This window comes from Bos grunniens, chromosome 20 (assembly GCF_055505025.1).
Source record: "Bos grunniens cultivar Pamir isolate PY7600 chromosome 20, Bosgru_T2T1.0, whole genome shotgun sequence".
Taxonomy (NCBI): domain Eukaryota; kingdom Metazoa; phylum Chordata; class Mammalia; order Artiodactyla; family Bovidae; genus Bos; species Bos grunniens.
In genome coordinates this window covers 31,502,440-31,513,473 of record NC_141184.1, presented here as the reverse complement: position 1 = coordinate 31,513,473, position 11,034 = coordinate 31,502,440, and the positions used below count along the sequence as shown (strand labels likewise).

The 11,034-nt window shown below is 40.8% G+C and overlaps 1 long non-coding RNA gene across 1 annotated transcript; it reads left to right on the top strand.

Moving 5' to 3' along the window:
• Positions 1–3,107, top strand: LOC147350198 (uncharacterized). Its single transcript, XR_015148637.1, has 2 exons — positions 1–188; positions 2,871–3,107. It is a non-coding gene; the product is annotated as an uncharacterized LOC147350198 (long non-coding RNA).
• The last annotated feature ends 7,927 nt before the right edge of the window (positions 3,108–11,034 follow it).

Genomic DNA, 11,034 nt, shown 5'->3' with positions numbered 1-11,034 from the left:
TTCATCCTAGAGATCATTTTCTATTTGAAAAATATGGTTAAAATTATGAACATTGTTGAAAATGATACCAATCATCATGCAGAATCATGGATACGAAAATGAGCTGAATGTGGCGTAGATCATGAACTCCTTATTGCCAAATTCAGACTGAAATGGAAGAAAGTAGGGAAAACCACTACACCATTCAGGTATGACCTAAATCAAATCCCTTACGATTATACAGTGGAAATGACAAATAGATTCAAGGGATTAGATCTGATAGACAGAGTATCTGAAAAACTATGGACGGAGGTTCGTGACATTCTATAGAAAGTAGTGATCAAGACCATCCCCAAGAGAAAGAAATGCAAAAAGGCAAAACAGTCGTCTGAGGAGGCCTTACAAATAGCTGAGAAAAGAAGAAAAGCTGGAGGCAAAGGAGAAAAGGAAAGATCTGCCCATCTGAACGCAGAGTTCCAAAGAATAGCAAGGAGAGATAAGAAAGCCTTCCTCAGTGATCAATGCAAAGAGATAGAGGAAAACAATAGAATGGAAAAGACTAGAGATCTCTTCAAGAAAATTAGAGATATCAAGGGAACGTTTCATGCAAAGATGGGCTCAATAAAGGACAGAAATGGTATGGACTTAACAGAAGCAGAAGATATTAAGAAGAGGTGGCAAAAATACACAGGATTAACTATACAAAAAAGATCTTCACGACCCAGATAACCACGATGAAATGATCACTCACCTAGAGCCAGACATCCTGGAATGTGAAGTAAAGTGGGCCTTAGGAAGCATCACTACAAACAAAGCTATTGAAGGTGATGGAATTCCAGTTGAGCTATTTCAGATCCTAAAAGATGATGCTGTGAAAGTGCTGCACCCAATATGCCAGCAAATCTGGAAAACTCAGCAGTGGCCACAGGACTGGAAAAGGTCAGTTTTCATTCCAATCCCAAAGAAAGGCAATGCCAAAGAGTGCTCAAATTACCACACAATTGCACTCATCTCACATGCTAGCAAAGTAGTGCTCAAAATTCTCCAAGCCAGGCTTCAGCAATATGTGAACAGTGAAGTTCCAGATGTTCAAGCTGGTTTTAGAAAAGGCAGAGGAACCAGAGATCAGATTGCCAACATCCACTGGATCATGGAAAAAGCAAGAGAGTTCCAGAAAAACATCTGTTTCTGCTTTATTGACTATACCAAAGCCTTTGACTGTGTGGATCACAACAAACTGTGGAAAATTCTTAAAGAGATGGTAATCCCAGACTTCCTGACCTGCCTCCTGAGAAATCTGTATGCAGGTCAAGAAGGAACAGTTAGCACTGGACGTGGAACAACAGACTGGTTCCAAATCAAAAAGGAGTATGTCAAGGCTGTATATTGTCACCCTGCTTATTTAACTTATATACAGAGTACATCATGAGAAACGTTGGGCTGGATGAAGCACAAGCTGGAATCGAGATTGCCGGGAAAAATATCAATAACCTCAGATCTGCAAATGACACCACCCTGATGGCAGAAAGTGAAGAAGAGCTAAAGAGCCTCTTGATGAAAATGAATAAAGATAGTGAAAAAATTGGCTTAAAACTCAACATGCAGAAAACAAAGATGGCATCTGGTCCCATTACTCCATGGCAAATAGATGGGGAAATAATGGAAACAGTGAAAGACTTTGTTTTTTGGGGGAGGAGGCTCCAAAGTCACTGTAGATGGTGACTGCAGCCATGAAATTAAAAGATGCTTGCTCCCTGGAAGAAAAGCTATGACCAACCTAAACAGTGTATTAAGAAGCAGAGACATTACTTTGTCAACAAAAGTCCATCTAGTCAAAGCTATGGTTTTTTCAGTAGTCATTTATGGATGTGAGAGTTGGACTATAAAGAAGCTGAGTACCAAAGAATTGATGCTTTTGAACTGTGGTGTTGGAGAAGACTCTTGAGAGTCCCTTGGACTGCAAGGAGATCTAACCAGTACATCCTAAAGGAAATCAATCCTGAATATTTATTGAAAGGACTGATGATGAAGCTGAAACTCCAATACTTTGGCCACCTGATGTGAAGAACTGACTCATTTGAAAAGACCCTGATGCTAGGAAAGATTGAAAGTGGGAGGAGAAGGGGATGCCAGAGGGTGAAATGGATGAATGGCATCACCAACTGAATGAACATGAATTTGAGTAAGCTCTGGGAGTTGGTGATGGACAGGGAAGCTTGGCGTGCTATAGTCCATGAGATCGCAGAGTTGGACACAACTGAGTGACTGAACTGAACTGAGACCACAGTGCAGAAGATAATGCTGATGCAGATTTATTTTATGTATATAATATACATGTACATATGTGTGTGAATATATATATATATGTATATGTAACCATGTGTTTCCTCAGGCACAAGTACAATACTTTTGTCAACTTGAAGCTCACTCAAAACTAACTCTTTAAGTATTTTACACCAGTATTTCTAGTTTACTTTTCAAAACTGTCTAAATGTTCTATGAGTGTTTTGATTTGACAGTGTCAGTCTTTAGTGGGTGTCTCCAAAATAGAAAGTCTGTCTACCCCTTGCAGAAGGCACTCTGAGATGTTTAAATCCTAGTTTCTTATGAGTTGTTTCGGTTTGTTTAGTCACTTTGCTTCCCATCCTGTTATGTGTTATTTCTGTGGATCTAATTATTTTGACAACATTTAACACACTTCCTCATTTTCTGCTGCTTTTTTGAAGAACACCTTAGTTCTCTTCTACCTTTTGAGTTTAGTCCCTTTACTATCTATCTGTCCTTTTCTTAAAGATATACTTTTTGCTTTCTTGCCTCTAGTAATTTTTTCTTAAGAAAACTTCTTATTTTATGCAGCTTCATCAGCTTGTCGTCTCTTGTTTTATTTTCAGTGTAACAACTGCTGATTTCTAACACGAAGACTTGAAGTGTATTTTTCAAGCTCCTCTCCTTCTGCTTGGATCTCCTAGAATACCTGCTTCCCAGAGACTGAGACTTCAGACACAGGGGTTTTAAAAATGTAATTACTTTCTTCACCTTTGGGTTTGCAATAATTTAATTGAATTGTTTCTCTACTTCAGTTTTATGAAAGAACATAGTCTCTTTGTAATAAAGACCTATATCCTTGACTTGTTGGTCAATAACATGTACTAATTTTTTAAAATGTTTTTAACAGTCAAAATTCCACTTAAGATCACATAGCTGGTGAAACCTCTGGATAAACCACGAAAGTCAAAAAAGTTACCACCTCCACACTTTTAAATACAATTCCAAAACTCTGCAGAGGGGAGTGGAATTTGGGACAACTGATGAAGCTCTGGATACCTAGACCTAGTTCTAAAACTAAGCAGTCCTAGTCCTGCCGTACAGAAGTGCTCTGTAGTCCCTGTGTATCCTTGCTGTCTGTCTGCTATCTGGAACACTGGCTGAAAAAGACTGTAGAGAGAAAATATTATTCCATTTGACGACACTTGACAGAATGCCCCAGCCTAATGTTTAGTGCATGGAAAAACTGAAGCAGCAACTTTCTCAGGAAGATCCTTCCAGAGCCTGTCTGATGTCTTTGTGTTCCTTGGCTGTAAAATGAGGATAAGAATAACACATGATTCTGGAATTTGTTGGGAGAATACAATGAAACTAGATGTATGAAACTAGATGCACTTTGCAAACTCTGAAGGGCTGTAAGTTAGTCATGTTTGGGAAATGAATGTTCTGGCTAATTACCGTCTCAGGCTTCATCTAGATTCATTAGGGACTATCCTAAAAAATCCCCCGAATTAATCTTCAGTTTTGTCATCTCTCTTCTTTGCTGAGAGCCTTACAATAACTTTTCATTGCCTAGAGCAAAGGTTGTCCTTATCCTAGCATTAAAGGACTTTCACCACTTAGTAACTTTCCAGTTTGTTTCTTCTCTGTCCTCATAAATTCTAGTGAAACGGATGAACCCCAGGAGAGGTGACAGAGTGTTTTTCTGTATCTTGGCCTTGCTCACTTGGTCATGAACTTATTCCTTCAGATCCATCTAGATCTTGCCGTTTCTCAATACCCAGCATAAGGCCTTAGCAAATTCACAACTAATATTTGTATCTAGAGCATTTGTTGGGTATATATATTTTTTGGAAGTTAATCAAATATTGGGGACCTTAGTATGCTTCGTGGCAATGAAGGGTCATATTTTCAGTGTTTCTTGCCTCTCCCTTTTTCTGTGCAGGCCCACAGGACTCAGCTTAGTTCCCTGTTCTCTTATGATGCCAGAAGCTACTTGCTTCCCAGAGAACTTTCTTCCTCTAAGATGGAGTGTGTGGTGTGATTCTTCTCAGCTGCTATCTTCTAGTATGTTCCTGAGATGAATTCCAGAATGTTCCTTAATTTAAGCATTTGCAGTTGCCTTTGTAGAAAGTAGATGGGGGAATGACAGAGATGGTGAATAGAAACACTTGATTGATTTGGCAGTGTTCTAATATTCTCCTTCCCTCGCCTGTGTGGATCCTTTCCTTCTCTGGATCCTCTGTGATCTGCTTCTTTTATCTGAGCATGGCCCTCAAGGAGCAGCACTTCCCCAGGTCCTCACCCTTCAGGGGTCCCCTGGCTGTAGGATGACCATTGACATCTCAGGGGGCTCCAGCCTAGGTGCTTTGCGTTTAAACATCTGTGTTCCAAGTGGAAATCTCACCCTAATAACAACTACTACAATTTATTATTTTTTTCTAATTTTATTTTATTTTTAAACTTTACATAATTGTATTAGTTTTGCCAAATATCAAAATGAATCCGCCACAGGTATACATGTGTTCCCCATCCTGAACCCTCCTCCCTCCCCATACCATCCCTCTGGGTCGTCCCAGTGCACTAGCCCCAAGCATCCAGTATCGTGCATCGAACCTGGACTGGCAACTTGTTTCTTACATGATATTTTACATGTTTCAATGCCATTCTCCCAAATCTTCCCACCCTCTCCCTCTCCCACAGAGTCCATAAGACTGTTCTATACATCAGTGTCTCTTTTGCTGTTTCGTACACAGGGTACTACAATTTATTTAATCTCCATAATTATCCTGCATGGTACCTCATCCTTGAGGAAACAGATTTAGGGAGGTTGAGTGGTTTGGTCACTGTTACAGAGTTAGTAAAAGCAGGACTAAGGGTGGACCACAGGTCCATTTGTCTCTGAAATTTATCTTTTTTCCACTGTTCCAAACTGCATTACTGTAACACAGGTTATTTCCTGGCAGTCACAGACTCTCACAGGAAAGCATATGAAGGCACTTCTGTTCTGATCTTAGTGTTTGTATCTTTTATCATTTTTAACTGTTGTTATATCTTTATAAAGCTAACTGAAATCAGAAACATTGTTTTCTATGTCACTGTATTAGCCAGTTCACCTTTCAGTTCAGTTCAGTTCAGTCGCTCAGTCGTGTCTGACTCTTTGCAACCCCATGAATTGCAGCACGCCAGGCCTCCCTGTCCATCACCATCTCCCGGAGTTCACTCAGACTCATGTCCATCAGGTCAGTGATGCCATCCAGCCATCTCATCCTTTGTCGTCCCCTTTTCCTCCTGCCCCCAATCCCTCCCAGCATCAGAGTCTTTTCCAATGAGTCATGACAGTATGATCACTCACCTAGAGCCAGACATCCTGGAATGTGAAGTCGAGTGGGCCTTAGAAAGCATGACTACAAACAAACTAGTGACGATGGAACAAGACTAGTGATAGGTGATGGAATTCCAGTTGAGCTCTTTCAAATCCTGAAAGATGATGCTGTGAAAGTGCTGCACTCAATATGCCAGCAAATTTGGAAAACTTAGCAGTGGCCACAGGACTGGAAAAGGTCAATTTTCATTCCAATCCCAAAGAAAGTTCACCTTTACTAAGGCTTTAGTGCATAGCTTGTGTTTTGTTGTTGTTGTTCAGTCACTAAGTTGTCTCCAACTCTTTGCAACCCCATGGGCTACAGCACACCAGGCTTCCCTGTCCTTCACCATCTCCCAGAGTTTTCTCAGACTCATGTCCACTGTATATTTATTGGTTAATTGTTCCAGAAAGGTTTTCAAGAATGAATAGGTTCTTTTACCTGTTTTCTTTTTTTTATGTGCAATATAACTGGGATCATAATTCTAGTCTTTCTTCATGAAATGACAATCTTGCAAGTGAAGAGTGATCTCAGCACATGACAAACAACAAAACCAAACCAAAGGATGTTTAAAATTATGTATCTAAAAGGGGCCACAAAGAAATGGGGTAGTGGTTTTAATAAAAGGTCCTGGACAGAGAGGCAGAATTTAGAGATGATGACCTATGTATAGTGAGTTTGGACTTTTTTTCAGGACCAATGAGGAGCCATCAGAAGGGTTAGATCTATCAGATTTGTTTTAGGAATGTACCTGACAGAGTGGGTTATTGTGGTGTGAAGCTGGAGGCAGAGAAATCTGGTCCTCCTTATGGGATCTAGTTTTACTTCCCCAGCCCCACTTTTCACATTACTGTACTAGAAAGGGTGCCTCATCGTGTTGTTAGTGAGAAATTGAGTTTCTACCCTATAGTGGATGTAATGAATATTATCTTTAGAACCTAGAGAGTCACTGGAGTACCTCATGACACTCTTATGACAGATAGTCCTGTTCAGAGTGAAACTGTAGCAATCCAATAAATATAAGACCAGCAAAGGCTCATCTCCTATGGAAATAAATATTTGGATCTTCCTACCAGATAAATAATCCAGCTGAGATACGATCAGAAGGTAAAGGGAACTTGAGTGAGGGAAGAAGACAGCTATGATTACCAACTTCAGGCTAGTAAACAGCTACTGAAGTAGGAATTGTAGCAGTTATGCTAAATATAGTTTAACTGTTTCTCTTCCCACTCCTTTCCACCTTTCTCCATTTATGAAGAATACTGATGCCAGCTAACTTTTAGTTTTCATGTGGGAACATTAATGAATGATATCAATAAGAATGAAACAATGGATACATGCTGGAGACACAAAATTTTTATTTGAATTAAAGACAAGAGTGTATACTGAGGGTCAGAATGGATGGACTGTGTTGTAGAGTTTCTGACTTTTATTACACTCCCTACTCTTCCCCTGGATCTGACTTGGAGGCTTACTATTAGAGACTGAATGTTTGTGTCCCCTTAAAATTTGCATGTTGAAATTCTTACCCCTAATGTGATGGTATTAGGAGATGAGACCTTCAGAAAGTGATTAGGTCTTCAGGGTGGATGCCTCATGAATGGGAGTACTGTCCCTATAAAGGAGACCCCAGAGAGATCTCTCACCCTTTCTGCCATGTGAGGATGCAGAGTGAAGACAGCCATCCATGAAGCTCTGAATCTGCAGGTGCCTTGATCTTATACTTCCTGGTTTCCAGAACTGTGAGAAATGAATAAAACCTCTGTTGCTTATAAGCCATCCAACCTATGATATTCTGTTATAGCAATCCAAATTGACTAAGACACTGACCTTCATCAAGTGATCTTCCCTTCTCAATGCCCTTTGGATTCAGCCAATGAGACGTGCCAGCTGGAGATCAGAAGGGATGAGGAGAGTGAAAAGAATATGTATTCTCTCGGGTTCTTCCTTATAGGGTCTTCATGGAAAGGATATATCCCTTGACCAAATGTCATACCCTGGTCAGGATGTTTCCCCTGAACAACTCTCTGAATTCAGTGGTTAGAGAAATGCTCCCTCCCATACCCACTTCAGGAGTAAGAGTGGTATTATTGCTGGTCTTAAATCTTGCATTGTTTCCTGTGATTTCCTTACGTTATGCCCTTGCCTTTGGAAATAGTCCTTTTAGTAAAGTTTCTTCAAATTACCAGGTTTATGGTTGTCAGCTATTCCTGCCCGGATCCTGATCACCTATGAAGAAGCTTGAATTTATTTTTACTAAATGAATGACTGCTTGACTTTGATTTGTTACCTCACTCAGATAGTGAAAGCTGTCTAAAGCAGGATTTTCTCAGCCTCGACACTACTGACATTTGGGGCCAAAAGCTCTTTGTTGTAGGGGGCTGTTCTATGCATTGCGGATTGCTAAGCTGAATCCCTGGCCTCAACCTACTGTATGTCAGTAGCACGCTTCTAGTTGTGATAACCAAAAATGTCTCCAGACTTCCCCAATGTCCTGTGGGGGCAGTATCACTCACAGTTGAGAACAAGGGTCCAAAAGGATGAAGTTACACCTGTGCAACCTTCGGGCATCATCAAACCAACAGGGCAGCAACCGGGAGGTCCTCCTTGGACCTTGAGTGTTTGTTGTTAAGGGACTACGTGGCCTTCTAATTGAATTGTATAGTCAGATAATTTTTTTTCCAAACTGAAGATTTCCTATCAAGTGATAGAATTATGATGACATGATTATGAAAAAAACTATTTTTTCAGTTCCTTTTTCACATATGAATATATATATGCATATATATGCATATACATATCCTCTGTATTACAGTTCTCCAGAGATCAGAAACAATAGGATACACACACACACACATATATAGAGAGAGCATGAGAAGGATTTATTATAAGGAATTGTTGTTGCTGTTGTTTAGTCACTAAGTCGTGTCTGACTCTTTTTAGACTCTACGGACTGTAGCCCACCAGGCTCCTCTGTCCATGGGATTTCCCAGGCAAGAATACTGGAGTGTGTTGCCATTTCCTTCTCCAGGGGATCTTCCTGACCTAGGGATCAAACCCAGGTCATCTGTGTTGTAGACGGATTCTTTATGATTGAGCTACCAATTGGCTTTTGCACTTATGGAGACTGAGAAGTCCCAAGATCTGCACTCAGCATGCTGGAGACCCAGAAAGGTCAGCGGTGTAAGTTCCAGTCTGATAGTCAGCAGAGGTGACATCCAAGAAGAGCTGGTTTTTCAGTTCAGCTTTGAAGGCAGGAAGAGACCAATGTCCCCCTCAAACAATCAGACAGAAGGAGTTTCCTCTTACTTGGCTTTTTTATTTTATCCAGATCTTCAGTTGGTTAGATGAGGTCCACTTTCATTGCTGCTGCTAAGTCACTTCAGTCCTGTCCGACTCTGTGCGACCTCATAGACGGCAGTCCACCAGACTCCCCCATCCCTGGGATTCTCCAGGCAAGAACACTGGAGTGGGTTGCCATTTCCTTCTCCAGTGCATGGAAGTGAAAAGTGAAAGTGAAGTCGCTCAGTCGTGTCCAACTCCTAGCGACCCCATGGACTGCAGCCCACCAGGCTCCTCCATCAATGGGATTTTCCAAGCAAGAGTACTGGAGTGGGGTGCCATTGCCTTCTCCCCCACTTTCATTAGGGAGGAGCAATATGCTTTAGTCTACTCATTCAAATGTTATTCTTATCCAGAAATACACTCACAGGCACACCCAGAAAAATGGGGAAGACAAATGGATTGACCAAGCTTGGATCATGAATCTCTGGTGTTGAGTCTCTGCTGGGGCTGAAGAAAACTGCCGCTGCCTGCCCCCACCGTGTAATGAAGAATGGAGATAAGTGGTTTTCCGACAGAAAGTGGGAAAAACTATCCAATAACGTTGTCTTCTTTTGGCTACACATATAGTACACGATTACATTTTTATTTTATAAAATTGCTCCCCATTATATTTTAAAAAGGATGCATTGACAGTATGTTAATCCTTGGTTGATAGGTAGTTAGATGGTAGGTAGTAAATATATATATATATTTAAGCATCAGTGATAGGCTCAATATAACTCTAGATATTAGGACCACCAAACTACCATTCAATTTCACTCATTTGTCTATGATAAAACTAGAGAGGATATTAAAAAGCAAAGGCATCACTTTGCTGACAAAGGTCCATATAGTTAAAGCTATGGTTTTTCCAGTTGTCATGTATGTGTATTAGAGTTGGACCATAAAGAAGGCTGAGCACGGAAGATGCTTTTGAATCATGGTGCTGGAGAAGGCTCTTGAGAGTCCATTGGACTGCAACATCAAACCGTCAATCCTAAAGGAAATCAATTCTGAATATTCATTGGACAGACTGATGCTGAAGCTGAAGCTCCAATACTTTGGCCACCTGATGCAGAAAGCCAACTAACTGGAAAAGACCTCAATGCTTGGAAAGATTGAAGGCAAAAGGAAAAGGGGGTGGAAGAGAATGAGATAGTTAGATAGCATCACTGACTCAGTGGACATGAATTTGAGCAAACTCTGGGGGATAGTGAAGGACAGATGAGACTGATATGTTGCAGCCCATGGGGTTGCAAAGAGTTAGACATGATTTAGCCACTGAACAACAAAAACTAGGGCCACAAAAATGAGTGTGACCTGGGGTTCTTAATCTCATAAATCTCATGACTGATGGAGAAATTTAAACAAATAGATGACCATTATAAATAACGTGATAATTACTAATAGGTACTATGACACATAATGATTGGTGAAATAAAAACTCATTCTAAGGCAAGGAATATTTACACATAACATGTTTTACCCTGTCCTTTGGCTTCTTCTTACCTCTCTACTGTGCATCAGTTGCATTATGCATCAACCAAACCTCCCTGTGGCATCACAGACTCGATGGACATGAGTTTGAGCAAGCTCTGGGAGTTGGTGATGGACAGGGAAGCCTGGCATGCTGCAGTCCACGGGGTTGCAAAGAGTTGGACACGACTGAGTCACTGAACTGAACTGAAACCTCCTTATTGGCAGAAATACTGGTTCAACCAAAAAAAGCAAATTTCTTAATGCAAAAAGAGCATCTTTTTGAACTTTTACCTAACTGTATTCTCGGTGGGTATCAAGCCAGTAGACACAATCAAGCTGAAGATCAAGAGAAGGAAGGATTTGCTTGAAGGAAGTAAGGAGTTTGAACTCTGGGGATGTCTACCAAAGCAGTGTCTCCCCAAACAGGTGAACTGTTAAGGGACTCAGCCATACACATACCTGTCTCCATTCTCCTCCAAACTCCCTTCTCATTTTAAAATTTATTTGGCTGAGCTGGGTCTTAGTTGCAGCATGTGGCATTTAGTTCCCTGACCAAGGATTGAACCCTGGCCCCCTGCATTGAGAGCATGGAGTCATAGCCACTGAATTACTAGGGAAATCC